Raw genomic sequence first — 16,580 nt, 5'->3', positions numbered from 1 at the left:
AAAATAGCAAAGAAGCGGTAGGGTTCATGGGACACCGAAGGGACTTTCCTGATGCAGCAAGATCTCACTTGCTGCGGAGCAACTAAACCCATGTGCAACAAAACTACTGAGCCCGAGTGCTGCAACTACTGAAGCCAAGCGCCTAGAACCCGTGTTCCGCAACAAGAGAAGCCACTGTAAGGAGATGCCCTGGCCCAGCAAGGAACACCCGGAGCAGCCGAAAATAAATAAATAAATTTAAAAAAATTAAGAAAGAAAGAAAGAAAATTCTGAAGAAGAGGATCATGCCCTGCTGGGCAGAAAAACTGGGACAGAAGCCAGATCCTGATTCTTCTAGGCCCCGCCCAGTCGGCCCCGCCCCCATCCAGCCCCGCCCCTCTTGCTTTCAGTTCAGTCCCTGCCACCGCCCACGCCCCGCCCCTCACCGGCCCCGCCCCCGCCCGCCTGCGCAGGCGCAATTTCCCGCAAACCCGGAAGCGGAGGGAGGGGCGCAGCCCTCGGTTTTTCTGTCACGACTGGGTATTTTCGACGCCCCTCACGACCCCGATCTGCCACATCCAAGGTTGAGGCGTCGTCATGTACGTTAAGATCCCCTTTATCCACTCGTCCGCCCTCGGTAAGTCCCGGCAGCATCACGAGACATTCAACGCCTGACAGCTCCGCGGAGGATTGGAAGTCCTAGTCTACTTCGAGTTAAAATCGCTCTATAAAGCGGGTCTCCGCACTGGCCTTTCAGCCTTGGGTCCAGGTGACGCCTCTTGCCTGCTTGAAGTGCCTGCAGTGACTTCCACAGGCTCTGATCCTCTCTCTGTCTCTCAGCCGCGCTGTGCAAAGCTCTCACTCCCGAGGTGGATTCTCGTCTACCACTAGGCCGTATATACCCGGAGGCCACATCTTCTCTGCCTCCGGGTCGTGCAGACCTCACCCCTCTCCTGACAGCTTCCCTGTCTACATAGCCTCAGGAATCGGCCCCTCCCCTCCGTAGTCATCCTTTGTACTTGCACTCACCGCCATGGAGTTCTCTGCCCCACGCGCTGGAAGAGGTGACACGCACCCATTTGGTTACATTTTTTGTGTTTCTTCTGCACATAACGCATTCCACTGTCTGTGCTTGTCGTGGTGTGTTTACATTCCCAAAGCCCCACTGGAAAATGCATTTCGTGGGTAGAGGACATCTCCCTATCTCTTCCGTACCTGTGAATGTACAGGGTAGGGGATGAGAAAGACCGACAGAGAAAGGAAGAGTGAAAAAGAGAGGCTGAAATAGACGATGGACGAGGTGTGGATGTGGAGATACAGTCAGAACAAAAGAGTGAGTCAGAAGAAACCTAGATAGAAAGGCTCCTCCAAAAAGACAAAGGGAAGCCAACTGGGTGAGAGAGACGTTGATCAGGGTAGATGTGGGAACCGCAAGGGGCAGGTACCTGGAACTGAGAGAATGAGGGGGAAATAAAAGCATCGGTGCCCTGGACAACAGAGAGAGTGGTCCTGGGACAGAAAGAGGGGGAAAGAGGCGACAGGGAAAGCAGAGGGGGAAACAGAGCAGGGACGAATTCTCTGGTGTTAATCCCTTCCATCCTTCCATGCCTTCCCTTTGCCCTCAGGACGAGAATCCAGACTCCACTGTAGGACTTTACAGAAGGGGGCTCCGGAGATGGAGTGACCCTCCAGAACTGGTCTAATTTGAGGGAAGATACAATCCTTCCCATCCCGGGTTGACCAGACATTGTCTGTCCAGCGAGGTGCTGTGATGTTGTGGAGGCCAGTCCATGTGGCTGAGTCCCGTTTTTAAGGCAGGACTGAGTTGTGAGCCATCGGCAGCCAAACTCCTGGCTGTGGAGGAGTTCGTGTCTGAATCGTGAGGCAGACTGAGGAAGTTTATTCTATGTAGTAACCTCTGTGGGGTCTCTAATGAGTGTGAGGACCATTGACCCATAAGAGGTTAAAGGGAAGAATTTCGCAGACCATTTTGGGGGTAATCTGCTATGTTTTAAGTGGGTGAATCTCATTATACTGCCCAAGCTTTACTGTCATGTGGGTTCTGCAGGAAACAGATGACATCTTAGAAAGATGGAAGATATTAGAGTCTCCGTGGAAAACGTGGATTGTTGGAGACGTTACTCTTACATTAGGATGTTGTGGCTGTGCCTGACTTTAGGGTGGGGTCTCCAAGAAGGAGGGCTTTCCTGATGGCTGGACAGTAAAGAGTCTGCCTGCAATGTTGGAGACCCAGGTTTGATCCCTGGGTCGGGAAGATCCCCTGGAGGAGGGCATAGCAACCCACTCCAGGATTCTTGCCTGGAGAGTCTCCATGGGCAGAGAAGCCTGGCAAACTCCAGTCTATGGGGTCAGAAAGAGTCCAACATGACTGAGTGACTAACACACACAGTCCAAGAAGGAATATATGGGATCCTGGGTTGGTGGGTGTCCTCCTGCCAGAACAAAAGCTATTGACATTTGGGACGTGCTGTGAGATCCTATGGCAGAGTATGCACTCAGTAGGGGTATCTATCCTGTAATATTGTGGGGGGCCCACTGGGAGCTTGTAGGAGTGTCTAGGGGACTGGGGTCAGGTGCTAGGGGTTTTCATTGGCGGGGAGGTGCTGGGGGCAGGTCTCTGGGCACGAATCTGAAGGGGCTGTAAGTCAGGACAGGAGGGTAGCATTATCTGAGGGAAAGTGTGAGAAAGCTCCCGTGTTGGGACTCTGCGGGAGTTGACTATCCTGAGTCCCTCCTGAGACAGTGGGCACAGAGGACTGTCGGTTCCACGTGGTGAGGTCCTCCCTGTGTGTGTGTTTGAGGCACAGGAAGGGGGCGTGTTGATCCCAAGCACTAAACGGCATATTCTTGACACTCAGGACTGTCTTCTCAAGACCAGTCTTTGCCTGAGGAAGAAACCTAGAAGAGGAGGAAGAAGAAAGAACAGGAGTCAGGCATGGCTCTTTCTCAGGTAAGGTCATATTCTCAGTGGATTCTCAGTCTGTCCTTCCTGAAATGCCCTTCTCTGGACTCAAATCGTGTCTGACTCTGAAGTGTCCTGTCTGAGTCCTGTACATGCACACTCACCTGGGGCCTTCCCTCAGGGCCTGTCGTCTCCACTTAGATCCCGTCTCCCCATGACCTGGTGACCTGGCCTTGTGAGGAGGCTCCCCTGGGCACCGTCCTGGGCAGGGCTTCTCACCCACGGGTTGGAGACGGGGTCTCAGTGCTGTTGGGCAGCAGGGATTGCTTAGGGCCCATCTGGATGCGCTGTCTGCTCTCTATCAGCCAGGATGGAAGTCACGTTCTAATGTGTAGGAATGGTTGGAAAATTCTGGAAAAGAAAAATGATAAGAGGAAACCAGCTCTGCCTGATTTAATAATGCATTCAAAGCTAAGCAAGTGAATCGTGGTGTTTTTGGTTTCAAAATATTAATGATTCCGAATGCAGAAGAAAGTTCAGAAACAGACATCAGGGATTCAGGATGCTTCATTCGATAATTGGTTTTAAAATATGGAGTCAGTCTAAGTATCTAACAAGTAGTTTTAAAAACTTATTCTCAGTACATTCATCCCACAGGGATAATGGTATTCCTGCAAGGACTGCCTCCTAGCAGGTGTTTAAGGTAAAAAACAAAGACAGCGGAGCACAGAACTTTATCTTTGTCATCAGAGAGGCTATAGCTAAATTCTGGCTCCACCATTATTAATAAATTATTAAATTTTCTTTTAAGATCATGTGAGGTATTTATTTATTTATATTGTTGTGGTCAAAATTCCAATAAAGCAGAGGCTTAGGTGCTAAGATGTGAGGCATCTTCTTCTCTGTCACCATGCCTCATGTCTCATTGAGGAACCACTGTTGTCAGTTTTATGGCAAGACTCAGCTCAAATCTTGTAACACTACATTTCACATCATTATGAGATTTTTAGGAAAAATTCTTCAAGGCATGTTTGTGGTAATCCTTTATTAAGCACATTTAAAAAATGATCACAGAATGTGGCTGGAAGTGGTTTTCACATTAGTAAACACAAGATACACCTTGATCTTTACCGGGACATTCTCTAATGAAGACACAAGAGACCTTTGCGGTTTTTTGCTGACATAGAGAATGTGTCAGTGGCTACCTCTGAGCCTACTGACTTTTCAGCAGAGGTCTGAGGATTTCTTGGGCATCTTAACATGTGACTGCTGGGACAAGAATGGCACATTTTGGGCTGCCCTGGTGGCCCAGTGGTAAAGAATCTGCCTGCCAATTCAGGAGACACAGGACCAATCCCTGATCCAGGAAGATCCCACATGCCTTGGAGCAACTAAGCCCGTGCAATGCAACTATTGAGCCTGTGCTCTGGAGCCTGGGAGCTGCTACTACTGAACCCATGAACCCTAGAGCCTGTGCTTCTAAACAAAAGAAGCCATCACAATAAGACGCCTGTGCACTGCAACTGGAGAGTAGCCCCTACTCACCACAACTAGAGAAAAGCCTGTGTAGCAGTGAAAGCCCAGCACAGCAAAAAAAAAAAAAAAAAAGAATGGCGCGTTTCATATTTTGATAGATTTTGTCAGATGTCCTCCCCTAAAGCTGCAAAGGTTCCATCCCCACTGCCAACCTGTGAGATTGCCTTCAATGTAAGCAAAGCTTGATGCTGTATTCTTTTCATCTTTTGAAAATTTGGGGGAAAATCACAATCCTTTGTATCTCTGTTTTCCAACTACTTGTGAGTCAGTTTCATGCTTTTATGGAAATAAAACATTATTTTCATACTTTGCTCAGTTCTCTTTTGATAGCCTTTTTTTCTTTTGATATCTTTTAAAAAGCTATGTTTTGTAGTTGAATTCTTTATACATGCCCTGGTGTCTTTCCTAATTTAGCATGTCTTTGCTGCTGCTGCTGCTAAGTTGCTTCAGTCGTGTCCAACTGTGTGTGACCCCATAGATGGCAGCCCACCAGGCTCCCCTGTCCCTGGGATTCTCCAGGCAAGAATACTGGAGTGGGTTGCCATTTCCTTCTCCAATGCATGAAAATGAAAAGTGAAGGTGAAGTCGCTCAGTCGTGACCAAATGGACTGTAGCCTACCAGGCTCCTCCATCCATGGGATTTTCCAGGCAACAGTACTGGAGTGGGTTGCCATTGCCTTCTCCAACCATGTCTTTGCAGTGAAACACAAATCTTTCTTTCCTGCCCTGTGCTTTCTGATCTTGCTTGAGAAAGCCTCACCTGGCATAAAACACTGTCTTCCATACAGTTCTAATCTTTCCTGTTTAAAATTATCTCTATTTCTTTTCATATTTTTCCATTATGGTTTATCACAGGATACTGAGTAGAGTTCCCTGTGCTCTGTAGTAGGACTTTGTTGCTTATCCCTAAATCATCCAGTATTTCTTCAAAGGTCTACTGCTGTGATAAGTTCTTTTTTCTTTTCATTGAATCTGCTAGATTAATGTACAACATTAGTACACTTCCTTAATATTGAATCATTTTTTAAAATTAGTGGAGTAAACTCCAGCTGACTTTTGTTAATGACTTCCCTGGTGGCTCAGGTGATTCAGAATCTGCCTGCAATTCAGGAGAACCGGGTTCGATCCCTGGATCAGGAAGATCCCCTGCAGGAGGGAATGGCTACCTACTCCAGTATTCTTGCCTGGAAAATCCCATGGAGAGAGGCGCCTGGGGGGCTACAGTCCATGAGGTCACAAAGAGTAGGACATGACTGAATAACACTTTTCAAATACCGGAGTTAAATGGACAGATTTATGTTTCTGCATATATGTGGCCCCTGATTCTGCATATATATGGATCCTGTCATGCTTGAAGACACTGTTCATGCTCTGGCTCCTCCAGGTACTGAATATCATGTAGTGTGTAAAACATAACCTGTATCTCCTCCATATGAACAATACTGTGTTGGATAATTTTCATCTGTGTACTTCTTTTATTGTCCTCACAAATGGGAAATCTATAGTGATTCAGTGGATTTGATATCTTTTGCTGGAAAAATATAATAAAAGTGAAAGTGTTAGTCACTCAGTCATGTCCGACTCTACAACCCCATGGACTGTAGTCTGCCAGGCTCTTCTGTCCATGGAATTCCCCAGGCAAGAATACTGGAGTAGGTAGCCTTTCCCTTCTCCAGGGTATCTTCCTGACCCAGGGATCAAACCCAGGTCTCCCACATTGGAGACAGATTCTTTACTGTCTGAGCCACCAGGGAAGTGCCATAAAATTAGGGACAAATAGTTACTCACAATAACCTTACTCAAAATGATCCATCACCTCAACTGAATCAATCCTTACTGCCTCTTTCCTATTCACATCTTGTGTGAAGATAAGAACTCTTCACCTGGTCCCTCCGTGAAAATGTGTTTTTTCATTTCAGGCACAGTTGACCTTCAAGGATGTGGCCATCGAATTCTCTCAGGAGGAGTGGAATGCGTGGACCCTGCTCAGAGGGCCTTGTACAGAGACGTGATGGTGGAGACCCTCAGGAACCTGCTCTCTGTGGGTGAGGATCACTTCCCTCCAGGAGTCAGGATCTGCCCCAGTGAGTCTCTGGGGAACCCCTGCCTTGCTTGGCTAAGCCTGAAGCTGGGCTGACTCTGAAGTGAAGCAGAGTTGAACCTTCCCCTTTCTTTAGATGATCACACACTCCACACTAGATTTAAAAAACATGTATTTGTATAATTTTTGGCCGTGCTGAGTCTTTGTTGCTGCATGTGCTTTTCTCTATTTGTGGTGCAAGGGCTTCTCACTGTGGTGGCTTCTCTCTTGTGGAGCACAGGCCCTAGGTGCACAGGCTTCAGTAGTTGTGGCACGTGGGCTTAGTTGTTGTGGTTCCCTGGGTTCTGGAGCGCAGGCTCAGTAATTGTGGTGCACGGGCTTAGTTACTCCATAGCATGTGGGATCTTCCCAGACCAGGGATTGAACCCATGTCTCCTGCGTTGGCACGTGGATTCTTTACCACTGAGCCACTAGGGAAGCCCTCCATACTAGATTAGTAATGGCTCCAGAAGATGAGTAAAAACAAAATCTTATGGCAAACTTCTAAAAATAACTGATTCTGTACCCAATCTTACCCTGTACTTTTGATTTGGTAGTTCTTGGAAGACAGCTAGGTATCTTTTTAAAAAATACTCCTTAAACATTCAGAAAGAGACAGTCGGAACAGATTTGTGCAATATATATATATATATATATATATTTTTTTTTTTTTATATACCAAGACCAAGGGGTCTTGGTTGTGGCATGCGGGATTTTATTTGTAGCATGTGGGATCTAGTTGCCTGACCAGGGATCACACCTGGGTCCCCTGCATTGGGAGTGCAGAATTTTAGCCACTGGACCACCAGGGAAGTCCCAAAATATTTTTCTAGGCATGCTGATGTCCTCTCTCCTTAGAAGAAAAAAGGGCTAGTGGTGTACTCTAGAAAATCTACAGCCCATTAATGTTCCACTCTTCTAAGCAGAAAACTCTCTTTTTGACCTGAATATTATTTCCATTTTGGAGTAAGCTAGAGAGCCCCAGAACATGGAGAACAAGGTGAAAAAAGTGAAAAAAGCAAATGCGTGGGGACGTATCAAAGGCATGAACACCAGGAAGACCTCAGAAGGGCAGAAAGGAAGTCACACCGTTAATAATGTTGGGGAAACTTGCCAGAAGTGGAAAAGTTCTATGGGAAAACAAATATTTATTTCCTGTGAGCTCTCAAAGGAAAAATTTTTTTCCTTCCACTCAGTTCACCCTTCCAGTATCCAGCGGTAGTCCTCTTGGGCAAAGACCAAGGCAAAATCTTAATCATGGCCTATGACAGACTTGTGTACTTTGATCTTGTGGGGTTCTGGGAGGGCTGGTTATAAGGGGTCCTCTTTCTTCTTTGGTTTCTTTCTTTCTTTATGACTGCACTTGGTCTTCATTTCCACACAAGGGCTTTTCTCTAGTTGTGGTGGGCGGGGGCTACTCTTCCTTGTGGTGTGCAGCCTTGTCATTGCAGTGGCTTCTCTAGTTATGGAGCACAGGCTCTAGGGCACACAGGCTCAGTATTTGCAGCTCCTGGCCTCTAGAGCGTGGGCTCAGTAGTTGTTGGGCTTATTTGCTTCATGGCATGTGGAATCTTAGTTCCTGGACCAGGGATTGAACCTATGTCCCCTACATTGCAAGGTGGATTCTTAACTGCTGGACCACCAGGGAAATCCCAGAGCTAGTGTCTTTATCCTTGTTGTTTAGTTGCTCAGTCGTGTCCAACTCTTCACGACCCCAAGGACTGCAGCACGCCAGGCTACCCTTTCTTCATTAACTCTTAGAGTTTGCTCAGACTCATGTCCATTGAGTTGATGATGCCATCAACCATCTCCTCCAATATCTTTCTCAGCATCAGGATCTTTTCCAATGAGTTGGCTGTTCCCATCAGGTGGCTTACCATTGGAGCTTCAGCTTCAGCATCAGTCCTTCCAATGAATATTCAGGGTTGATTTCCTTTAGGATTGACTGATTTGATCTTCTTGCTGTAAAAGGGACTCTCAAGAGTCTTTTCCAGCACCACAGTTTGAAAGTATGAAAAGACAAAAAGTGTCTTTATAGTCTACCTCAAACTCTTTGTATCCTTATTTAACTGCTGCCTGGATGTATTCTCTATTATTAAAAGGAGGGAAATGGAAGTCTCCAGATATTATTCTAGAATTGTTTTCTATTTCTTCCTTAAATTCTGTCAATGTTTGCTTCATAGATTTTGGGGTTCTCTTGATTAGGTGCATATTTTCATAACTGTTGTAATTCCTTGATGAGTTATTACCCTTTTTTAAACATATAATGGCCTTCTTTGTCCAAAAAATTTGACTTAGTGTCTATTTTGTCTGATATTAGCCTAGCACTCCAGGTCTCTCAGGTTACTGTTTTTGCGTGGAACTTGTATTAGCTTGCTTGAACTGCCCTAACAAAGTACCATAGCTTGGGTAGCTTAAACACCAGGAAAGAGTTTATTTACGGCTATTTTATCTCCATAGGAAATTTGTTCAGTGTAGCTTACCTTCATGAATTATCTCAGCTAGATCTTCTGGGTAACTTGCTGCAGCTCCTACATCAGCACTTGTGGCTTCATCTTGCACTTCTGTGTCCTGGAGATGGCTTCTTTCTTTAAACCTCAAGAGGCAACCTCAGCTAGCTTCAGACTTTTCTTCTGCGGCATCCACTCTTCTTTTAGCCTTCTGAGAAGAGAGTCAGAGCCTTTGCTCTGGACTCAACTTTGGCCTAAGGGAATGTTGTGGCTGGTTTGTTCTTCTCTCCAGACCATTAAAACTTTCTCCACATCGGCAACGTGACTTTTTCGTTTCCTTATCATTTGTGTGTTCACTGCAGTAGCACTGTTAATTTCCTTCAAGAACTATTCCTCTGAGTTCACAACTTGGCTGTCTGGTGTGAGAGGCCTAGCTTTTAGCCTGTCTCAGCTTTCAACATGCCTTTGTCACTGACTGTAATCATTTCTAGCTTTTGTTTTAAACTTAGAGATGTCTGTCTCTTCCTTTGGCTTGAAAGCTTATGGCCATTGTAGGGTTATTTAGTTCAGTTTAGTCAGTCAGTCGTGTCCGACTCTTTGCGACTCCATGAATCCAGCACGCCAGGCCTCCCTGTCCATCACCAACTCCCAGAGTTCACTCAGACTCATGTCCATCGAGTCAGTGATGCCATCTAGCCATCTCATCCTTTGTCATCCCCTTCTCCTCCTGCCTCCAATGCCTCCCAGCATTACAGTCTTTTCCAATGAGTCAACTCTTCTCATGAGGTGGCCAAAGTACTGGAGGTTCAGCTTTAGCATCATTCCTTCCAAAGAAATCCCAGGGCTGATCTCCTTCAGAATGGACTGGTTGGATCTCCTTGCAGTCCAAGGGACTCTCAAGAGTCTTCTCCAACACCACAGTTCAAAAGCATCAATTCTTCGGCACTCAGCCTTCTTCACAGTCCAACTCTCACATCCATACATGACTACTGGAAAAACCATAGTCTTGACTAGACGGACCTTAGTCGGCAAAGTAATGTCTCTGCTTTTGAATATACTATCTAGGTTGGTCATAACTTTTCTTCCAAGGAGTAAGTGTCTTTTAATTTCATGGCTGCAGTCAGCATCTGCAGTGATTTTGGAGCCCCCCAAAATAAAGTCTGACACTGTTTCCACTGTTTCCCCATCTATTTCCCATGAAGTGATGGGACCGGATGCCATGATCTTCGTTTTCTGAATGTTGAACTTTAAGCCAACTTTTTCACTCTCCTCTTTTACTTTCATCAAGAGGCTTTTCAGTTCCTCTTCATTTTCTGCCATAAGGCTGGTGTCATCTGCATATCTGAGGTTATTGATATTCTCCCAGCAATCTTGATTCCAGCTTGTGTTTCTTCCAGCCCAGCGTTTCTCATGATGTATTCTGCATATAAGTTAAATAAGCAGGGTGACAATATACAGCCTTGACATACTCCTTTTCCTATTTGGAACCAGTCTGTTGTTCCATGTCCAGTTCTAACTGTTGCTTCCTGACCTGATAACAGATATCTCAAGAGGTAGGTCAGGTGGTCTGGTATTCCCATCTCTTGAAGAATTTTCCACAGTTTCTTGTGATCCACACAGTCAAAGGCTTTGGCATAGTCAATAAAGCAGAAATAGATGCTTTTCTGGAACTCTCTTGCTTTTTCCATGGTTCAGCGGATGTTGGCAATTTGATCTCTGGTTCCTCTGCCTTTTCAAAAACCAGCTTGAACATCAGGAAGTTCACGGTTCATGTATTGCTGAAGCCTGGCTTGAAGAATATTCAGCATTACTTTACTAGCATGTGAGATGAGTGCAATGGTGTGGTAGTTTGAGCATTCTTTGGCATTGCCTTTCTTTGGGATTGGAATGAAACCTGACCTTTTCCAGTCCTGTGGCCACTGCTGAGTTTTCCAAATTTGCTGGCATATTGAGTGCAGCATTTTCACAGCATCCTCTTTCAGGATTTGAAATAGCTCAACTGGAATTCCATCACCTCCACTAGCTTTGTTCATAGTGATGCTTTCTAAGGCCCACTTAACTTCACATTCCAGGATGTCTGGCTCTAGATGAGTGATCACACCATCGTGATTATCCAGGTCATGAAGATCTTTTTTGTACAGTTCCCCTGTGTATTCTTGCCACCTCTTCTTAATATCTTCTGCTTCTGTTAGGTCCACACCATTTCTGTCCTTTATCGAGCCCATCTTTGCATGAAATGTTCCCTTGGTATCTCTAATTTTCTTGAAGAGATCTCTAGTCTTTCCCATTCTGTTGTTTTCCTCTATTTCTTTGCATTGATCACTGAAGAAGGCTTTCTTATCTCTTCTTGCTATTCTCTGGAACTCTGCATTCATATGCTTATATCTTTCCTTTTCTCCTTTGCTTTTTGCTTCTTTTCTTTTCACAGCTATTTGTAAGGTCTCCCAGATAGCCATTTTGCTTTTTTGCATTTCTTTTCCATGGGGATGATCTTGATCCCTGTCTCCTGTACAAGGTCACGAACCTCATTCCATAGTTCATCAGGCACTCTGTCAGATCTAGTCCCTTAAATCTATTTCTCACTTGCACTGTATAATCATAAGGGATTTGTTTTAGGTCATACCTGAATGTTCTAGCAGTTTTCCCACTTTCTTCAATTTCAGTCTGAATTTGGTAATAAGGAGTTCATGATCTGAGCCACAGTCAGTGCCTGGTCTTGGTTTTGTTGACTGTATAGAGCTTCTCCATCTTTGGCTGCAAAGAATATAATCAAACTGATTTTGATGTTGACCATCTGGTGGTGTCCATGTGTAGAGTCTTCTCTTGTGTTGTTGGAAGAGGGTGTTCGCTATAACCAGTGCATTTTCTTGGAAAACCTCTATTAGTCTTTGCCCTGCTTCATTCCGAATTCCAAGGCCAAATTTGCCTGTTACTCCAGGTGTTTCTTGACTTCCTACTTTCGCATTCCAGTCCCCTATAATGAAAAGGACATCTTTTGGGGGTGTTAGTTCTAAAAGGTCTTGTAGGTCTTCCTAGAACCATTCAACTTCAGCTTCTTCAGCATTACTGGTTGGGGCATAGACTTGGATTACCGTGATATGGAATGGTTTGCCTTGGAAAAGAACAGAGATCATTCTGTCGTTTTTGAGACTGCATCCAAGTACTGCATTTTGGACTCTTTTGTTGACCATGATGGCTACTCCATTTCTTCTGAGGGATTCCTGCCCACAGTAGTAGATATAATGGTCATCTGAGTTAAATTCACCCATTCCAGTCCATTTTAGTTCGCTGATTCCTAGAATGTTGACGTTCACTCTTGCCATCTCTTGTTTGACCACTTCCAATTTGCCTGGATTCATGGACCTGACATTCCAGGTTCCTATGCAATATTGCTCTTTACAGCATCGGATCTTGCTTCTATCGCCAGTCACATCCACAGCTGAGTATTGTTTTTGCTTTGGCTCCATCCCTTCATTCTTTCTGGAGTTACTTCTCCACTGATCTCCAGTAGCATATTGGGCACCTAATGACCTGGGGAGTCCCTCTTTCGGTAGCCTATCATTTTGCCTTTTCATACTGTTCATGGGCAAGAATGCTGAAGTGGCTTGCCATTCCCTTCTCCAGTGGAGCAAATTCTGTCAGTCCTCTCCACCATGACCCACCAGTCTTGGGTTGCCCCGCAGGCATGGCTTGGTTTTATTGAGTTAGACAAGGCTGTGATCTTAGTGTGATTAGATTGACTAGTTTCCTGTGAGTATGGTTTGAGTGTGTCTGCCCTCTGATGCCCTCTTGCAACACCTACCATCTTACTTGGGTTTCTCTTACCTTGGGCGTGGGGTATCTCATCACAGCTGCTCCAGCAAAGCACAGCAGCTGCTCCATACCTGGATGAGGGGTATCTCCTTACCACCACTGTTCCTGACCTTCAGAGTGGGATAGCTCCTCTAGGCCCTCTTGTCCCTGCTCAGCCACCGCTTCTCGGGTTGCTCCTCCGGGCAGCCGGCCCTGGCCTCAGGTGTGGGTGGCTCCTCCCAGCTGCCGCCCCTGGCCTCGGGCTCAGGGTGGCTCCTCAGGGTCACCTCTCCTGGCCTCGGGCGCGAGGTGGCTTCTCCCGGCTGCCCCTGACCTTAGACGTGGGGTGTCTCCTCCCAGCTGCCATTACCTCGGACGCTGGGTAGCTCCTCCCGGCCCCCACCCTGACCTCCGATGCGAGGTGTCTCCTCCCGGCCGCCATTGACCTCGGACGTGGGGTAGCTCCTCCCCACCGTTCCTGCACCTTTGCAGCCTGGCACTCTGGGCCACCTTACTTCGGACGTGGGGTAGCTCTCGGCCACGTTTAGTGCGCTGGCCCGCTGCCGCCTGTTTTTAGTGTGCCGGCCTGCTGCCCCCGCCGCCGCCTGCAGATATATGTTAGAATACTGTTAAACTTTATGTATTTTTTTTAGGTGAACATTTAAATTTTTTTATTTATTTTAATTGGACACTAATTACTTTACAATATTGTAGTGGTTTTGCCATATACTGACAGGAATCAGCCACGGGTATACATGTGTTCCCCATCCTGAACCCCCCTTCCATGTCCCTCCCCATCCCATCCCTCAGGGTCATCCCAGTATACCAGCCCTGAGGACCCTGTCTCATGCATTGAACCTGGACTGGTGATCTGTTTCACATATGATAATATACATGTTTCAGTGCTATTCTCCCAAATCATCGCACCCCCGCCTTCTCCCACAGAGTCCAAAAGTCTGTTCTTTACATTTGTGTCTCTTTTGCTGTCTCGCATATAGGGTCATCGTTACCATCTTTCTAAATTCCATATATATGTGTTAGTATACGGCATTGGTGTTTTTCTTTCTGACTTACTTCACTCTGTGTAATAGGCTCCAGTTTCATCCACCTCATTAGAACCGATTCGAATGAGAATACTGTTAAACTTTAGATAAAATAAGACAAGATATGTTAGGTCATGACAACTGTTTTCTGAAACCCATAATTATAAAGGGCTTTCCTAGTGGTTCAGTGGTAAGGAACCCACCTCCCATTGCAGGAGACAGGGGTTCCATCCCTTGTCCGGGAAGATCCCACATGCCATGGAGTACCTAAGCCGCGCACCACAACTACTGAATCTGTGCTCTAGTTCAGTTCAGTTCAGATGCACAGTCGTGTCTGACTCTTTGCAACCCCATAAACTGCAGCACACCAGACCTCCCTGTCCATCACCAACTTCTGGAGTTTACTCAAACTCATGTCCATTTCCAAACTCATGTCCAAACTCATGAGATGTTGATGCCATCCAACCATCCCATCCTCTGTCGTCCCCTTCTCCTCTCACCTTTGATCTTTCTTAGCATCAGGGTCTCTTTCAATGAGTCAGTTCTTTGCATCAGGTGGCCAAAGTATTGGAGTTTCCGCTTCAGGATCAGTCCTTCCAGTGAATATTCAGGACTGATTTCCTTTAGGATGGACTGGTTGGATCTCCTTGCAGTCCAAGGGACTCTCAAGAGTCTTCTCCAACACCATGGTCCAAAAGCATCAATTCTTTGGTGCTCAGCTTTCTTTTTAGTCTAATTCTCACATCCATACATGACTACTGGAAAATCCTTAGCCTTGACTAGGCAGACCTTTGTTGGCAAAGTAATGTGTTCTAGAGCCTGGGAGCCACAATTACTGAGCCTGCCCTCTGCAACAAGAGAAGACACAGCAATGAGAAACCCGTGCACTGCAACTAGAGAAAAGCCTGCATATCAATGAAGACCCAGCACAGCCAAATAAGTACATATAAAATAAATAAAAATTTAAAAGCCCTATAGTCCTTAAATACCTAACAAATGATCCTTCTTTATCATTGGGATTGTTTATCACTGATCATCCACAGTGAGGATTTAATTAGGTTATATTAGGAGCCATCAGATTTGATGCAGGGGCTAATACCCTAGTTTCCTTTTAAAAGCTCAGCTCACAACTAAGAAATTATTCTGCCTCCCTGTCCTGCTTTGCCACTGGATCTGATCCTTCTCTAGCCACCAGAATTTCTTTTCCAGACATGAACACTTGCTCAGATTACCTCCCTTCCTGACTCTGCCTCTCAGACTGAAGCAGAAACTACCATACCTGACTCCTTCCTATTGCCATGGGGGTGGGCTCAGTGTAAAGGTCATGGAGCCAGGAGGTGTGTGAGAATGAGGCGGCCAGACCCTGAGATAATGGGTTTGTGATCTGTGACCTCATCCCCTTGAGAACTGCAATTACCATTTCTCTTGTAGTGGCAATGACAGGACAGTCTTGGGGAGCTGAGAATGTTTATGATAAAAAATTTTCCCAGTTGCTAATTATGAAAACAATTCCAATTTTCTTGTAAGTGTCCCCAAAGAGACTGATGACGTGCGTGGAGAGACCCTTAACATTTTCATGATTCACAATGGAGACAGGATCTTGGATGGAAGGAGCAGTAGAAATCATGACTTGGGAGGGACAGGCAGCACAATGTATGTGTCTCCCAGGATTCCCTGAGAAGTTGTTCCACTAAGTATCCATTGTATTCTTTTAAGCTTCAGAGTATTTAGCTGCATGGTTAACTTAAGTACTCAGCAGATACATGGAATCAGAGAGAGTCCAAGATGAATTTTTAATGAGATAAGTGTAAAAGGAAGAATATGTAGATAGTTTACATTAAAAATCACTGTCCTGGGAGAATGGAGACAGGTATATGTATGGCTGAGTCCCTCTCCAGTTCATCTGAAACTATCACAATACTGTTAATTGATTATGTGTGTGCTAAGTTGCTTCGGTTGTGTCTAACTCTTTGCAACCCTACAGACTATAGCCTGTCAGGCTCCTCTGTGCATGGGATTCTCCAGGCAAGAATACTGAAGTGGGTAGCCATGCCTCCTCCAAGGGATCTTCCTGATTCAGGGATAGAACCCTAGGCTCCTGCAGGTTCTTTACCGCTAGTGCCACCTAGGAAGCCCCATTAATTGGCTACACTCCAATATAAAATAGAAAGCTTAAAAAAAGAGAAATCATTGACCTAATTTGTACAAATTTGTATAAATGAAAATTAATTTGGAAATGGTGATAATAGACATTTCTAGAATATTGTGTTTTAGCAATACAGATCCCAACACTGATATGAAGTACAAACAGAGAAATATCTACAGAAGACAGAGAGGTATTTATAAAAGTGCCTGTCACAAATGAAAACACAGGATCAGATGATTTAGCAGACAGTATCAACTGTTCTTTTTTTTTTAAATGTATTTTTGGTTGTCCTGGGTCTTCACTGATGCACATGTCCTTTCTCTAGTTGCAGTGAGCAGGGGCTTCTCCCTAATTGTGGTGTGTGGGCTTCTCATTGTGGTGGCTTCTACTCTCCCAGAGCACAGGCTCTACACTCATGGTCTTGAGTAGTTGTGGTGCACAGGCTTAGTTGTCCCATGGCCTGTGGTATCTTCCTGGACCAGCAATCGAGCCCTTGTCCCCTGCGTTGACAGGTGGATTCTAAACCACTGGACACCAGGGAAGTCCTCTGCTATTCTTTTAACTATAGCCAGGGCTGCTTTCTCCATTCAGCAGTATTGAATGGTTACCAGAGGTCTTTGTACATACTTTT

At 45.5% G+C, this 16,580-nt stretch overlaps 1 long non-coding RNA gene across 3 annotated transcripts in view; it reads left to right on the top strand.

The window, feature by feature from the left end:
- LOC102178761 overlaps positions 446–16,580 on the top strand; it is a 33,549-nt gene continuing 17,414 nt past the window's right edge. Inside the window, exons 1-3 of one of the 3 annotated variants that reach the window (XR_310755.2) lie at positions 446–616; positions 2,859–2,950; positions 6,358–6,483. This is a non-coding gene — a long non-coding RNA (uncharacterized LOC102178761). Of the gene's footprint in view, positions 617–2,858; positions 2,951–6,357; positions 6,655–16,580 lie in introns of those variants that run through there. The other 2 variants (XR_001296814.2, XR_001919551.1) reach the window with 2 other exon arrangements.

The sequence above is a fragment of the Capra hircus genome, chromosome 18 (genome assembly GCF_001704415.2).
Source record: "Capra hircus breed San Clemente chromosome 18, ASM170441v1, whole genome shotgun sequence".
In the NCBI taxonomy this organism is placed as follows: Eukaryota; Metazoa; Chordata; class Mammalia; order Artiodactyla; family Bovidae; genus Capra; species Capra hircus.
Note: the sequence above shows the minus strand (reverse complement) of the source record. Positions and strands in the feature narration are given on the sequence as shown.